This window comes from Armigeres subalbatus, chromosome 2, assembly GCF_024139115.2.
Source record: "Armigeres subalbatus isolate Guangzhou_Male chromosome 2, GZ_Asu_2, whole genome shotgun sequence".
Taxonomy (NCBI): Eukaryota; Metazoa; Arthropoda; class Insecta; order Diptera; family Culicidae; genus Armigeres; species Armigeres subalbatus.
This window is the reverse complement of record NC_085140.1, coordinates 127,219,501-127,235,878: the sequence shown is the minus strand read 5'-3', so window position 1 is coordinate 127,235,878 and position 16,378 is coordinate 127,219,501. Positions and strand designations below refer to the sequence as shown.

General features: G+C 44.7%; 1 protein-coding gene across 11 annotated transcripts in view; it reads left to right on the top strand.

Moving 5' to 3' along the window:
- Positions 1–16,378, top strand: part of LOC134210832 (protein alan shepard) — an 879,934-nt gene that overhangs the window by 210,761 nt on the left and 652,795 nt on the right. The window lies entirely within an intron of this gene.

The following is a 16,378-nucleotide window of genomic DNA, read 5'->3' as shown; positions in this document are numbered from 1 at the left end:
CCCCATTGTGCAGCACTCTACACGAGAAGGCCTCGTACTGTGCCTCGATGAGGCCGATGATTTTCACAGGAACTCCCATGTTGTATGCTGTGCCAATATGGACTAGTTGCCTAGTATACCAGAAAGAAGGCACTTCAGAGGATTCAAAATAAAATTTTGAAAATTATTCTTATTACCTCCGTGGTATAGACATTGCAACAAATGTCCATCAAAATAGCATCTTGTCTAAGTGCAAATAAAATTTGTTAAAAAAAGATCAGCAAACTTACCGAAGACAACACTTATTCGACCACACTGCCTCAGGACATTGATTTAAATCGCCCTTTGGAATTGAATGGATTCACCGGTACCGTACCGATGTTCGAAACAACGAAGTTTAGGTAATTTGGCTTTCAGTTGGTTGAGGTCCGAATCAACTAGTTGGGACGCAATCAGTCGTATTTGCCAGTCAATTTGTAAACGTGCGTCAAAAATATCGATGTAATTAATCGCCAGCTTTTATCTCTCCCAACCGCAAAGGGTTACATTTCCCAGTATCCTGATAACCAATTGTATGCGGTGGCTTCAGGTGATCGCTTTTGGTGGTGATAGCGCAATTTACTGCCTGCGCTTTGATGATGATGATTGCAATGATGGGGGTTGAGAGTACGATAATGATTATGACGTTAGTCATAACGCTGGTAGGGTGCCGTGTTATCGCTGGTGCTTATGGTTTGCTTTTGTTCTATTGCCGTCGCCGCAAACCAGGCAGCGTATCTCGAAGCCAGCTGGAGGTGCAATGTTGATGATGGTGTGGATGTTGTGTGCCAGGATGATGTCATTGATGATGTTGATGGTGGTGTAGTGCAGTGCCCGGTATTTGAGTTGATTTCGCTGGGTAGAATTTTCTGCCATTTTACTTCAATTTAGTTCTGCAGTGATGTGCTTAGCAGTTGTCGTATTCTTTTATTACAGTAATATCATAATGTGATGTGGTCAGTCATGGTAGTTCTGAAAGAATTTCGCTACAGACATGCCTCAGAGCTAAAACGCAAGTGAACACAAAGAAAGATCATGCTGAAAATGACTGGATTCGATTCCTGATTGGTATAAGTATCGTAAAATATTTTTTAATTCAAATAGCAACACTATACGAGGCTTGGTTTTGTTACATTTATTTCTATGTGCATATTTTGAACTCCACTCTTCCTTCAAAGGCACCTACTCAATAAACTCCATGTACAAAATATGGCCCACTTAAATCAAGCAACTTTATTGTGAAGTTTGAAGCACATATTTTCTGCAGAGTTTGTACCTCTCACGCTAAGCCTGATCCAGTGAACAAAAAAGAAAATGAACCACATATATAGGAATCAACTGTGTGTCCTTGTTGCTTTGAATGGTGGGAAGAATGTGGAGAGCTGCCTTCTTCATTTCACACAAAACATAAAACGGAGGCACTTGTACAGTCTGTCACAGAAGGAACGCCCCACTTTAGCACCCATCCGCGTTCCTGTACTTCAGCTCAACTCGGCAAGAAGCCTGTCAAGCAGCCAGAGAACTCGAAGTATGGAACGGTAGCTTTCAACCGGGGGAGCCAATGCTCCAAAACCGCTGCCAAAGTGCCGCGCTGAAGGCTTTTATGGACTTTTGTCCTACGCCACCAGCAGAGTGAGTAGCAGTTCCAGAAAACATGACCGCTGTATGTTGGCACGAGTTGTCGTCCTACACACGATGAAGACGATGGAGAACGCCAAAGCACTCACTTTATTATAATTTATAAACATTGAGCTATTCACAAATAAATTGTTTCGGCGCATTTTAGTGGAGACTAAACGGACGTAGCGTTGACAAGGCGGCCCCAGCTAAAGGGAGGGGTGCCAGCTAATGGGGGGAGCCGACCCAGCGAATGTGTGTCATTTGGGAGAAAACGGCTGCTCCCTGTTTGCTTAGTATGTCCTCGTTCAAGTCTTGAGTGGTTCAATTTACGTTGAAAGCATCGTTCGCCATCATCATCGATGGCGGGCGATGTTCTGTCCCCGAGCGAGAAAGATGGTGATGGCTACTGATGGTGTTTCGCCAAGTTTTGGGGTTGTTTGTTTTTAATTTGATTTTTATTAGCTCGATAAAGTGGTCGTTAAGTACTCTTTCTCCAGTTGAATTGTTGTCTGGGTTTTTGGCTAGATACAAGGGCATGCAAAAGCTTGATGTAGTTAATAGAAAAATGAGAATTAATCCGTTCACAGAAACGGCTGACAATCGATTCGAGTTCGGGATACACGATTTGCATTAGGCTCAGTTAGCAATCAATAGATAAATAAAGGGTAAGTTCGGCCATAAAAGAGTGAATCATATTTTCCAGAGCTTCTGAAAACAAATCAATTCTATTTTATAGCTGTTGAACGTAGTTACGTTAGATTTTACGTCATTATTTATTCAGAATGGGTCTACCCAGGAAACGAATTTGTTTCAGCTATGTGGAACAAAGTAATTTTTTGATAATGTTAGTTTCTGCATAATATGTATATTTTAGCTGACATTTGCCTCGAAATAATTAGTCGAAAATCGATTATTGTCTCTAGCAATTTCAATTTCATGGCCATCGACTTTTATTTTGCTTCTGTCAAGCATCCAACAGATGCCACCCACTACATAGGCGTCACTCTCGAGTCCATCGCAATTAATCTTCGGCAAAGCAGCACGACACGTCATGCCAAATTGCATTTCCAACGTCGCAAAAACTACGAATCCGTCGAGCATCCGAAACAGCATCTCGACACATTTCTCGTCATCACGCTCGCCGCGTCACCCGTCAGGTTCATCGGTCGCGTCGACACCGTCTGTTTTTGACTTTGCTCTCCTTGTCACATAGGACTGAGGCCGCTGCTGGTCTTCTGATATGGAACCGTGTCGTCCCGAAACCGGTCTTTGATTGGACCCCGGCATATTGATCGGGCTGCGTGTTGGGGAAGTACTCAGCAGTAGTGGTGGTAAGTGAACTTTTTTTTTCCTGAGAGGACCCAACCCAGCCAGACAAACCAGCGCCAGCGAAACGATGTCGATGGGAGTTGGTTACCGTTCGGTTGATTCATTCGATTAACCGCAGGGAAATCAGAGTGGTCGCTCGGTGCGATAAAATGAGCAAGAGCAGAGTAAATACTTGAACTGCCAGATGCAATCGTTTCCGTCGGAAAACTTTCCTCCCAATAATGCATTTTTGATGTACTCAATCAACGTTGCTGTTCATTATTAATCGACAAACTGCTGGGTCGTTGCTAAGTGTGACCTTTCGATAAGACCGTCGCGTCGTCAACTGGCAACCGGAGGACATTGGAATGGATAGCTTCTGACTTTCCAACTACAAAGGGCGAACGAAAGTTTCACTCCAAAAATGGCTTGGCTCATAATAAAAACTTTCTCGTTTATCTTCCTATAGGCGGCTCGGATTACTTGTGATAGCATTCCAATCCTTTGAACAAATTTGTTGGACTTACGACTTCGATAAACTTCATTTTCATTCCTACTCGTATTACATCGGAACTAGGATGTAAATTCTGTAAATTTATCACTTACAAATTTTATTATTGCTTTCTATATTTTTTACTTTTTTTGCTACGTAGTTTCCTCTATCTTTTGCTTCCAACGCAATTAAGTTAGAGTAGAGGGGGGTTTTTGTTGACTAAATTTTATTAAATTTGGCCGCAATTTGAGCATAACTAGTTATAGAAAACCCCCTGACAATAATAGAATAAAACCTGCCAAAGCCGTCATTTTCCCTTTAAGCATTTTCAAAACTTTCATTTCAAAAATTTCATATTTTCCAGATTCATTCATTCGAGGGGGAATCGATCAATATTATCACGTTGTTTTAAATCGACTTTTGAAATAATTATGAAACTATGATGATTTGCTGTTGTGTTTTTTCAGAAACTTCTATGTTTAATTTTTGTATTTATTTATTTATTTCAACTGGCATGGTATTGTTTTATTGAAAACTTATTAAATCTAAGAATTGAATAATGTTTGTGGACATTTAGGCATATCTTTAGTTGGCGACAGCGATGATATAGATGCTGGAGGCATAGAAAAAACACCAACACATGGATGAATAGTTCCAATTAATTGATTGACTGTTTCACTTAATTTGGAAACCTCAATTCTAGTCGGGTCAGCATCTGTTTGAACGGGCGTTTTTTGCGATCTCATAGCATTAAGGTGAAGGTGGATTGAGTACCCAAAACAAAACTTTGGAAGTATTGGTACAATAAAAAAACTCCATATACTGTAGTAGTATTGGTATCGTATTTATGAAAACAAATATTATTAGTAGGGTGTTTCAAAAAACCACCCAGTTCCACCACATCCACTCGATTCCATCCCATGCTCCGCGTGTCTCCTTCAAAAATCCGAGCAGATTTGAACAAAAATTAAATGAGTACAAGCAGTTGCAAGTTTGTGTGAAAACTAGTATGGGAAACTAAACCTTTCATTACACTGACTAAACGGCTGACTGACTCCAAGCGCCGGCGAAAGAGAACCCACATAGCTAAAAGCCACATTTCAGAGTCTTCATGGAACGCACCTAAGGAAAAATCCATTGATTACGCAACCCAAAACAATGTATTCCGACCTACCCACGTCACACTTTTTGTATAAAACATCTAGAAGTTCTGTATGGATCGTCAAACTTCAGCCGAACCACCCTCCTTCTCTAAACGATACATTACTGATGAATGTTCACATTACCAATCATTCATGACAAATTCAGGCTACTTTGTTGAATTGCACGTTTCACTGATGCCGTCTGAGAAGTTTAATTATCATGACTAAAGATTCGCAAACTCGATTGAAATCGACTACCAACTATTGGAACGACCTTTCAATATGCATTGTCTGTTAAGTGAAAGCTCTTGAGTATTCCATCCAGTCATATGGTCTCCCCCTCGCCAGCGCCCAATGGAGAAGCGCCACAATTAGTATTATGTAAAATTCAGCCTCTCCTTACCAACTCTCATACAAAACTTAAACGACCACGGTAAGCCCCTATTCAAACTAGCCCAAACCCAAAACATGAAACATAAATGACTGAGCGTGGCGAAGTAAAATTAATGTTTTGAGTCACCCTAGTTTTTAGTTTGCTGCTGACGGTTCCGGTGTTTAGATTCGCTCCGCGATCAGTATTTCGATGGTTTTCTCGGTCAAAAATAGTAGTTTTTATTAAGTTTTTGCATTAAACAAGTGACTTGTTACAAAAAGTGAAGACTGTTTTGCATCCGATTAACATTTCTGGTTACTCCTGGGTGAATAAGTGTGAGAAAATTTGTTTTTTTCAATGCCCTTTGAGAGGCAGTGGAGTGCAGTGATGAAACCACCAAACCGCAAAGGGCTATTAAATTGGCACGAAAGTGCTGATTTATGCAATAATGCGAGCCGAAGTACGTAGGACTCCCTGAAGAAATATGTTCATTATCACGGGAAGTAATTCAATATACGGTGCACAGGTTAGTAATTTGAATATTAAACTTTTGTTCGACGCTACTAGATGCATTCAAATGTTGGTGGGAGAGGGGTAGGGGAGGTGTGGAGTTGATCCGTTGAGGGTCCGGTGCCATTTTGACTGCCATCGTGGTACCCTTCCAACTATGTTTTACGATACCAGCAGACGAAAACGACTAAAAATTATTTTTCAATTTGCTCTCATTTCGTCAATGATCACCCGATTTTAACGAAACAGGCATGGTTGGATCGAAAATTTAATATATTTTCAGGAAATGGCTTGAGGACATGAATTTTCGTAATGGTTCCGGATTGAGGCCAAAACCCCGTGGGGTACCTATGGTAACCCAGAATGTAATTTTTCGAAGAAATTCACGAAAAAATGATTTTGTTCATGAAAAATCTATGAATGGTGAATCTAAATGCAATCATATGTTATATTTGAGATTTCAAGGACCCAGCAATTGGTTCCGGGTACATGGCTGCTTGATATCGGTTCCGGTAGGGACCTAAAGTGGACACTTCCGAAATGGATATATTGGAATCGTTTAAATACCCAAATGACTTGAATTCACTCACAAAAGCAAAAGGAGCTCATGCATTATACTTTAAAGTGTGTTTGACCACCTTCAGGTGGCCAACCTGGAGCCGGTTCCGGTGGGAACCCAATGAGGACATTTACGGATTTGATCATATTGGTGTCGTTCGACGGCTTAAAATTCGGGATTTTCCTCAAACAAGCGACTAGAACTCATGCCGAGTACTTCCAGGGGAGTTTGGTAACCTTTAGGTGGCCAACCTGGAGCCGGTTCCGGTGGGAACCCAAAGAGGACATACCGAATTGGGCATATTGGTGCAGTTCTACGGCTTGAAATTTAGGATTTTCCACACATAAGCAAATGGAACTCATGCTGAGTACTTCCAAGTTGTTTTGATCACCTTCAGGTGGCCAACCTAGAGTAGGTTCCGGTGGGAACCCAATGAGGACATTTACGGATTTGATCATATGGGTGTCGTTCGACGGCTTAAAATTCGGGATTTTACTCGAATAATCGATTGGAACTCATGCCGAATATTTCCAAGTGAGTTTGGTCACCCTCCGATGGCCAACCTGGAGTCGGTTCCGGTGGGAACCCAATGAGGACATTTACGGATTTGATCATATGGGTGTCGTTCGACGGCTTAAAATTCGGGATTTTACTCGAATAAACGATTGGAACTCATGCCGAATATTTCCAAGTGAGTTTGGTCACCCTCTGATGGCCAACCTGGAGTAGGTTCCGGTGGGAACCCAATGAGGACATTTACGGATTTGATCATATGGGTATCGTTCGACGGCTTAAAATTCGGGATTTTACTCGAATAATCGATTGGAACTCATGCCGAATATTTCCAAGTGAGTTTGGTCACCCTCCGATGGCCAACTTGAGCCGGTTCCGGTGGGAACCTAAGAGGAAGTTTACGGAATTGAACATATTGGTGCCGTTAGTCGGCTTAAAATTCGTGATTTCTCATGAATAAGGGATTGGAACTTATTCAGTGTGTTTGTTTTTCATGACCTGGAACCTTGAATCGTTCCAGTTGATGACCCAATGAGGACAATTGAAAAATTGAGCTTATGGGTGCTAGAGCTGTGCGCATATTGAAATGTTATCGGTGGTGACGTGATAGACCATTTTCCTCCTCATCTTCCTCCAGCAATTCCTCCGGAAGTTCCGCCAGGAATTCCTCCGGATCCTCCGGAAGTTCCTCCAGGAATTCCTCCGAAAGTTCCTCTAGGAATTCCTCCGGAAGTTCCTCTAGGAATTCCTCCGGAAGTTCCTCCGGAAGTTCCTCCAGGAATTCCTCCGGAAGTTCCTCCAGGAATTCCTCCGGAAGCTTCTACAGGAATTCCTACGGAAGTTCCTCCAAGAATTTCTCCGGAAGTTCCTCCAGGAATTCCTCCGGAAGGTCCTCCAGGAATTCCTCCGGAAGTTCCTCCAGGAATTCCTCCGGAAGTTCCTCCAGGAATTCCTCCGGAAGTTCCTCCAGGAATTCCTCCGGAAGTTCCTCCAGGAATTCCTCCGGAAGTTCCTCCAGGAATTCCTCCGGAAGTTCCTCCAGGAATTTCTCCGGAAGTTCCTCCAGGAATTCCTCCGAAAGTTCCTCCAGGAATTCCTCCGAAAGTTCCTCCAGGAATTCCTCCGAAAGTTCCTCCAGGAATTCCTCCGGAAGTTCCTCCAGGAATTCCTCCAGAAGTTCCTCCAGGAATTCCTCCGGAAGTTCCTCCAGGAATTCCTCCGGAAGTTCCTCCAGAAATTCCTCCTCCATGTATTCCTCCGGAAGTTCCTCTAAAAATTCCTCGGGAAGTTTATCTAGGATTTTCCAGGAATTCCTCCGGAAGTTCCTCCGGAAGTTCCTCCAGGAATTCCTCCGGAAGTTCCTCCAGGAATTCCTCCGGAAGTTCCTCCAGGAATTCCTCCGGAAGTTCCTCCAGGAATTCCTCCGGAAGTTCCTCCAGGAATTCCTCGAGAAGTTCCTCCAGGAATTCCTCAGGAAGTTCCTCCAGGAATTCCTCCGGAAGTTCCTCCAGGAATTCCTCCGGAAGTTCCTCCAGGAATTCCTCCGGAAGTTCCTCCAGGAATTCCTCCGGAAGTTCCTCCAGGAATTCCTCCGGAAGTTCCTCCAGGAATTCCTCCGAAGTTCCTCCAGGAATTCCTCCGGAAGTTCCTCCAGGAATTCCTCCGGAAGTTCCTCCAGGAATTCCTCCGGAAGTTCCTCCAGGAATTCCTCCGGAAGTTCCTCCAGGAATTCCTCCGGAAGTTCCTCCAGGAATTCCTCCGAAGTTCCTCCAGGAATTCCTCCGAAGTTCCTCCAGGAATTCCTCCGGAAGTTCCTCCAGGAATTCCTCCGGAAGTTCCTCCAGGAATTCCTCCGGAAGTTCCTCCAGGAATTCCTCCGGAAGTTCCTCCAGGAATTCCTCCGGAAGTTCCTCCAGGAATTCCTCCGGAAGTTCCTCAAGGAATCCCTCCGGAAGTTCCTCAAGGAATTCCTCCGGAAGTTCCTCAAGGAATTCTTCCGGAAGTTCCTCCAGGAATTCCTCCGGAAGTTCCTCCAGGAATTCCTCCGGAAGTTCCTCCAGGAATTCCTCCGGAAGTTCCTCCAGGAATTCCTCCGGAAGTTCCTCCAGGAATTCCTCCGGAAGTTCCTCCAGGAATTCCTCCGGAAGTTTCTCCAGGAATTCCTCCGGAAGTTCCTCCAGGAATTCCTCCGGAAATTCCTCCAGGAATTCCTCCGGAAGTTCCTCCAGGAATTCCTCCGAAAGTCCCTCCAGGAATTCCTCCGGAGTCCCTCCAGGAATTCCTCCGGAAGTTCCTCCAGGAATTCTACCGGAAGTTCTTCCAGGAATTCCTCCGGAAGTTCCTCCAGGAATTCCTCCGAAGTTCCTCCAGGACTTCCTCAGGAAGTTCCTCCAGGACTTCCTCAGGAAGTTCCTCCAGGAATTTCAAGTTCCTCCAGGAATTCCTCCGGAAGTTCCTCCAGGAATTCCTCCGGAAGTTCCTCCAGGAATTCCTCCGAAGTTCCTCCAGGAATTCCTCCGGAAGTTCCTCCAGGAATTCCTCCGGAAGTTCCTCCAGGAATTCCTCCGGAAGTTCCTCCAGGAATTCCTCCGGAAGTTCCTCCAGGAATTCCTCCGGAAGTTCCTCCAGGAATTCCTCCGGAAGTTCCTCCAGGAATTCCTCCGGAAGTTCCTCCAGGAATTCCTCCGGAAGTTCCTCCAGGAATTCCTCCGGAAGTTCCTCCAGGAATTCCTCCGGAAGTTCCTCCAGGAATTCCTCCGGAAGTTCCTCCAGGAATTCCTCCGGAAGTTCCTCCAGGAATTCCTCCGGAAGTTCCTCCAGGAATTCCTCCGAAGTTCCTCCAGGAATTCCTCCGGAAGTTCCTCCAGGAATTCCTCCGGAAGTTCCTCCAGGAATTCCTCCGGAAGTTCCTCCAGGAATTCCTCCGGAAGTTCCTCCAGGAATTCCTCCGGAAGTTCCTCCAGGAATTCCTCCGGAAGTTCCTCCAGGAATTCCTCCGGAAGTTCCTCCAGGAATTCCTCCGGAAGTTCCTCCAGGAATTCCTCCGGAAGTTCCTCCAGGAATTCCTCCGGAAGTTCCTCCAGGAATTCCTCCGGAAGTTCCTCCGGAAGTTCCTCCAGGAATTCCTCCGAAGTTCCTCCAGGAATTCCTCCGGAAGTTCCTCCACGAATTCCTCCGGAAGTTCCTCCAGGAATTCCTCCGGAAGTTCCTCCAGGAATTCCTCCGGAAGTTCCTCCAGGAATTCCTCCGGAAGTTCCTCCAGGAATTCCTCCGGAAGTTCCCCCAGGAATTCCTCCGGAAGTTCCTCCAGGAATTCCTCCGAAAGTTCCTCCAGGAATTCCTCCGGAAGTTCCTCCAGGAATTCCTCCGGAAGTTCCTCCAGGAATTCCTCCGGAAGTTCCTCCAGGAATTCCTCCGGAAGTTCCTCCAGGAATTCCTCCGGAAGTTCCTCCAGGAATTCCTCCGGAAGCTCCTCCAGGAATTCCTCCGTAAGTTCCTCAAGGAATTCCTCCGGAAGTTCCTCAAGGAATTGCTCCAGAAGTTCCTCAAGGAATTGCTCCAGAAGTTCCTCAAGGAATTCCTCCGGAAGTTCCTCAAGGAATTTCTCCGGAAGTTCCTCAAAGAATTCCTCCGAATTTTTCCGGAAGTTCCTCAAGGAATTTTTCCGGAAGTTCCTCAAGGAATTTCTCCGGAAGTTCCTTAAGGAAGTTCCTCAAGGAATTCTTCCGGAAGTTCATCAAGGAATTCCTCCGGAAGTTCATCAAGGAATTCCTCCGGTAGTTCCTCCTGAAATTATTCCGGAAGTTCCTCCAGGAATTCCAGCGGAAGTTCCTCAAGGAATTCCTCCGGAAGTTCCTCAAGGAATTCCTCCGGAAGTTCCTCAAGGATTTCATCCGGAAGTTCCTCAAGGAATTCCTCCGGAAGTTCCTCAAGGAATTCCTCCGGAAGTTCCTCAAGGAATTCCTCCAGAAGTTCCTCACGGAATTCCTCCGGAAAATCATCAAGGAATTCCTCCGGAAGGTTCTCAAGAAATTTCTCCGGAAGTTCCTCCAGGAATTCCTCCGTAAGTTCCTCAAGGAATTCCTCAAAGAATTCCTCCGTAAGTTCCTCAAGAAATTCCTAGAGGATATTTCGGAGGAATTCCTCCAGGAATTCCTCCAGGTTCCTTCAAGTTCCTCCAGGAATTCCTCCGGAAGTTCCTCCAGGAATTCCTCCGGAAGTTCCTCCAGGAATTCCTCCGGAAGTTCCTCCAGGAATTCCTCCGGAAGTTCCTCCAGGAATTCCTCCGGAAGTTCCTCCAGGAATTCCTCCGGAAGTTCCTCCAGGAATTCCTCCGGAAGTTCCTCCAGGAATTCCTCCGGAAGTTCCTCCAGGAATTCCTAGTAATTCCTCCGGAAATTCCTTCAGTAATTCCTCCGGAAATTCGTACTGGAATTCTTCCGGAAGTTCCTTCAGGAATTCCTGCCGAAGTTCCTTCGGGAATTCTTCCGGAAGTTCCTCCAGGAATTCCTCCGGAAGTTCCTTCGGGAACTCCTCCGGAAGTTCCTCCAGGTATTGCTCCGAAGTTCCTCCAGGAATTCCTCCGGAAGTTCCTCCAGGAATTCCTCCGGAAGTTCCTCCAGGAATTCCTCCGGAAGTTCCTCCAGGAATTCCTCCGGAAGTTCCTCCAGGAATTCCTCCGGAAGTTCCTCCAGGAATTCCTCCGGAAGTTCCTCCAGGAATTCCTCCGGAAGTTCCTCCAGGAATTCCTCCGGAAGTTCCTCCAGGAGTTCCTCCGGAAGTTCCTCCAGGAATTCCTCCGGAAGTTCCTCCAGGAATTCCTCCGGAAGTTCCTCCAGGAATTCCTCCGGAAATTCCTCAAGGAATTCCTCCGGAAGTTCCTCCAGGAATTCCTCCGGAAGTTCCTCCAGGAATTCCTCCGGAAGTTCCTCCAGGAATTCCTCCGGAAGTTCCTCCAGGAATTCCTCCGGAAGTTCCTCCAGGAATTCCTCCGGAAGTTCCTCCAGGAATTCCTCCGGAAGTTCCTCCAGGAATTCCTCCGGAAGTTCCTCCAGGAATTCCTCCGGAAGTTCCTCCAGGAATTCCTCCGGAAGTTCCTCCAGGAGTTCCTCCGGAAGTTCCTCCAGGAATTCCTCCGGAAGTTCCTCCAGGAATTCCTCCGGAAGTTCCTCCAGGAATTCCTCCGGAAGTTCCTCCAGGAATTCCTTCCTCCAGGAATTCCTCCGGAAGTTCCTCCAGGAATTCCTCCGGAAGTTCCTCCAGGAATTCCTCCGGAAGTTCCTCCGGGACTTCCTGCGGAAGTTCCTCCAGGAATTCCTCCGGAAGTTCCTCCAGGAATTCCTCCGGAAGTTCCTCCAGGAATTCCTCCGGAAGTTCCTCCAGGAATTCCTCCGGAAGTTCCTCCAGGAATTCCTCCGGAAGTTCCTCCAGGAATTCCTCCGGAAGTTCCTCCAGGAATTCCTCCGGCAGTTCCTCCAGGAATTCCTCCGGAAGTTCCTCCGGAAGTTCCTCCAGGAATTCCTCCGGAAGTTCCTCCAGGAATTCCTCCGGAAGTTCCTCCAGGAATTCCTCCGGAAGTTCCTCCAGGAATTCCTCCGGAAGTTCCTCCAGGAATTCCTCCGGAAGTTCCTCCAGGAATTCCTCCGGAAGTTCCTCCAGGAATTCCTCCGGAAGTTCCTCCAGGAATTCCTCCGGAAGTTCCTCCAGGAATTCCTCCGGAAGTTCCTCCAGGAATTCCTCCGGAAGTTCCTCCAGGAATTCCTCCGGAAGTTCCTCCAGGAATTCCTCCGGAAGTTCCACCAGGAATTCCTCCGGAAGTTCCTTCAGGAATTCCTCCGGAAGTTCCTCCAGGAATTCCTCCGGAAGTTCCTCCAGGAATTCCTCCGGAAGCTCCTCCAGGAATTCCTCCGTAAGTTCCTCAAGGAATTCCTCCGGAAGTTCCTCAAGGAATTGCTCCAGAAGTTCCTCAAGGAATTGCTCCGGAAGTTCCTCAAGGAATTCCTCCGGAAGTTCCTCAAGGAATTTCTCCGGAAGTTCCTCAAAGAATTCCTCCGAATTTTTCCGGAAGTTCCTCAAGGAATTTTTCCGGAAGTTCCTCAAGGGATTTCTCCGGAAGTTCCTTAAGGAAGTTCCTCAAGGAATTCTTCCGGAAGTTCATCAAGGAATTCCTCCGGAAGTTCATCAAGGAATTCCTCCGGAAGTTCCTCCAGAATTTTTTCCGGAAGTTCCTCCAGGAATTCCAGCGGAAGTTCCTCAAGGAATTCCTCCGGAAGTTCCTCAAGGATTTCATCCGGAAGTTCCTCAAGGAATTCCTCCGGAAGTTCCTCAAGGAATTCCTCCAGAAGTTCCTGACGGAATTCCTCCGGAAAATCATCAAGGAATTCCTCCGGAAGGTTCTCAAGAAATTTCTCCGGAAGTTCCTCCAGGAATTCCTCCGTAAGTTCCTCAAGGAATTCCTCAAAGAATTCCTCCGTAAGTTCCTCAAGAAATTCCTAGAGAATATTTCGGAGGAATTCCTGGAAGAACTTCTGGAGGAATTCCTAGAGGAACTTCCGGAGGAATTCCTAGAGGAACTTCCGGAGGAATTCCTGGAGGAACTTCCGGAGGAATTCCTGGAGGAACTTCCGGAGGAATTCTTGGAGGAACTTCCGGAGGAATTCCTGGAGGAACTTACGGAGGAATTCCTGGAGGTACTTACGGAGGAATTCCTGGAGGTACTTCCGGAGGAATTCCTGTAGGTACTTTCGGAGGAATTCGTGGAGGAACTTCCGAAGAAATCCCTGGAGGTAATTGCGAAGGAATTCTTGGCGGAACTTCCGGAGGAATTCCTTGAAGAACTACCGGAGGAATTCCTTGAAGAACTTCCGGAGAAATTCCTTGAGGAACCTCCCGAGGAATTTCTTGAGGAACTTCCAGAGGAATTCCTTGATGAACTTCCGGAGGAATTCCTTGATGAACTTCCGGAGGAATTCTTTGAGGAACTTCCGGAGGAATGCCTTGAGGAACTTCGGGTGGAATTCCAATCGCTTATCCGAGTAAAATCCTGAATTTTAAGTCGTCGAACGACATCAATATGATCAAATCCGTAAATGTCCTCATTGGGTTCCCATCGGAACCTACTCCAGGTTGGCCACCTGAAGATGACCAAAATAGCTTGGAAGTACTCAGCATGAGTTTCATTTGCTTATGTGTGGAAAATCCTAAATTTCAAGCCGTAGAACTGCACCAATATGCCCAATTCGGTATGTCCTCTTTGGGTTCCCACCTAACCGGCTCCAAGTTGGCCACCTAAAGGTTACCAAACTCCCCTGGAAGTACTCGGCATAAGTTCTAGTCGCTTGTTTGAGGAAAATCCCGAATTTTAAGCCGTCGAACGGCACTAATATGATCAAATCCGTAATTATCCTCATTGGGTTCTAACCGGAACCGGCTCCAGGTTGGCCATCTGAGTGTGACCAAATTCACTTGGAAATATTCGGCATGAGTTCGAATCGCTTATTCGAGTAAAATCCCGAATTTTAAGCCGTCGAACGACACCAATATGATCAAATCCGTAAATGTCCTCATTGGGTTCCCACCGGAACCGGCTCCAGGTTGGCCACCTGAAGGTGGTCAAACACACTTTAAAGTATAATGCATGAGCTCCTTTTGCTTTTGTGAGTGAATTCAAGTCATTTGGGTATTTAAACGGTTCCAATATATCCATTTCGGAAGTGTCCACTTTAGGTCCCTACCGGAACCGATATCAAGCAGCCATGTACCCGGAACCAATTGCTGGGTCCTTGAAATCTCAAATATAACATATGATTGCATGTAGATTCACCATTCATAGATTTTTCATGAACAAAATCATTTTTTCGTGAGTTTCTTCAAAAAATTACATTCTGGGTTACCATAGGTACCCCACGGGGTTTTGGCCTCAATCCGGAACCATTACGAAAATTCATGTCCTCAAGCCATTTCCTGAAAATATATTAAATTTTCGATCCAACCATGCCTGTTTCGTTAAAATCGGGTGACCATTGACGAAATGAGAGCAAATTGAAAAATAATTTTTAGTCGTTTTCGTCTGCTGGTATCGTAAAGGTTAACGGACGAACAAAATCGCATATTTTCCATTGATTCGCGACAGTCGTCACACATCCAAATAATGTTCCGATGGTAGCACACGTCGACGTCCACATCGGCGAGCAGTCGCAGTCGTTTATTAGTAATTATAACGATAAAAGCACATAGATAAACAATCGAGTAGAGTAGCAATCGAAGAGCGTAGCGATACAATGATCAACAACGTATTTCGCGATATTAACAAATTCTTTATGCGATATCTACATTTGTTTATTATGCGACATCTCTATTTATACAAAAATTTCATTAGGATATATTTAAAAAGCAGCTCTAGGAATTCTTGCAAAACATCTTTCAGGATCGCCGGTAATTTTTTTAGACATCCGTTCAGAGTTTTTTCAAGGAGTTCCTCCAGAAATTTCTGCTATACAAACGTTTTCGGTTTTTTAGGCTATGTAGCCGCAAACCGAAGGTCAGTCTCATCTATATATGGCATCCATTGGACTTGATTGGACTTACTTGCGGTTAGCGGCAGTATGGGATCATCCCTACAATAAACTTTTCATACCAAGTATGAACACACAAAAAAATCACTCAAAATGAGGTGGTAGCTAAAAGTTGTGAAAATTGAGGTAAACCGAGAAACTGATAAAATCTATCCACCTAAAAGCGATCCCAGTGTATGTATGCGAGTATGAATGTGTGAATGTTAAGAAAACAATCGAGATTAATCCACCTAGCGGTGATGATGCCTTTCTCGCTCATTATAAAATATATCGAGAAAAGTTCTTTAGAGAAATTCGAGTACCCATCGAAGGGAAAGTGGTTACCTCCAATACATTTTTCAAATAACTATTTTCCACATAATGTACATATTCACATATGAGTTTTCATAACATTTTAAATTTATGTCCAAGTCGATTGGTTTAATTCCCGGAATAAAGGCAATTAACTTTGATTGAACCTTCAAAACAACACAAATATAAAGCAATTACAGACCCTATTAGATTTTGGCAACACGTTCGGAACATTTATGTTGCCAAAATCGAATGATTATTGTTTTCTCATGATACTTCACACTGTGACCCTTTCTCACGTGAATTTTGAAATGAACGTTTACATGAAACGTTTACACTAAACTTTTTTTTTCGTCGATTTCGGGTTCTTACCAATTTCTTTTACGAAAATTTCGATATTTAGGCTTTCATTTAAAAAAAAAATATGTCATTCATTTATGGAATGAAGGATTAAGGAATATCTTGAAGTCAAAGTTGTCGATTAGCACTATATCAAGTTATAAATCTCGTAATCTAAACTGACTATACGCATAATTATTACTTTGATCACCATTTAGAAAATCAAGAATGTAGACAAACATATGTATGCATTTATGACAAACAACATCCCATTTAAATTACTATTTGGGTCTTCTTTACCATCATCGGATAATAGTAAAGGGGTGGAAAATTGAATAACCTTTTCTCTAAAATCATAAATACTCGATGAAATTTATTCGTTTAACGATAATTTGAACTACGGACAAATTAGCTCAAATCCTATTCACGGTTGCGTATGAGAAGCTAGTGGTAGATAGAAGTGGGTTACGCCAGAAACACGGTATACAGAAAACAAGGTAGGCTCGTTAGAAAAATGACACTTCGAATGTGACGCATATTTTATCGCCACATGTTGGAGTACAAAAGTAAGCATGCTGCGACCGTATAGCATCGTCTCGGTCTAGCTTGTGCGAAGATAGCAGTGACGTCACATGTTTA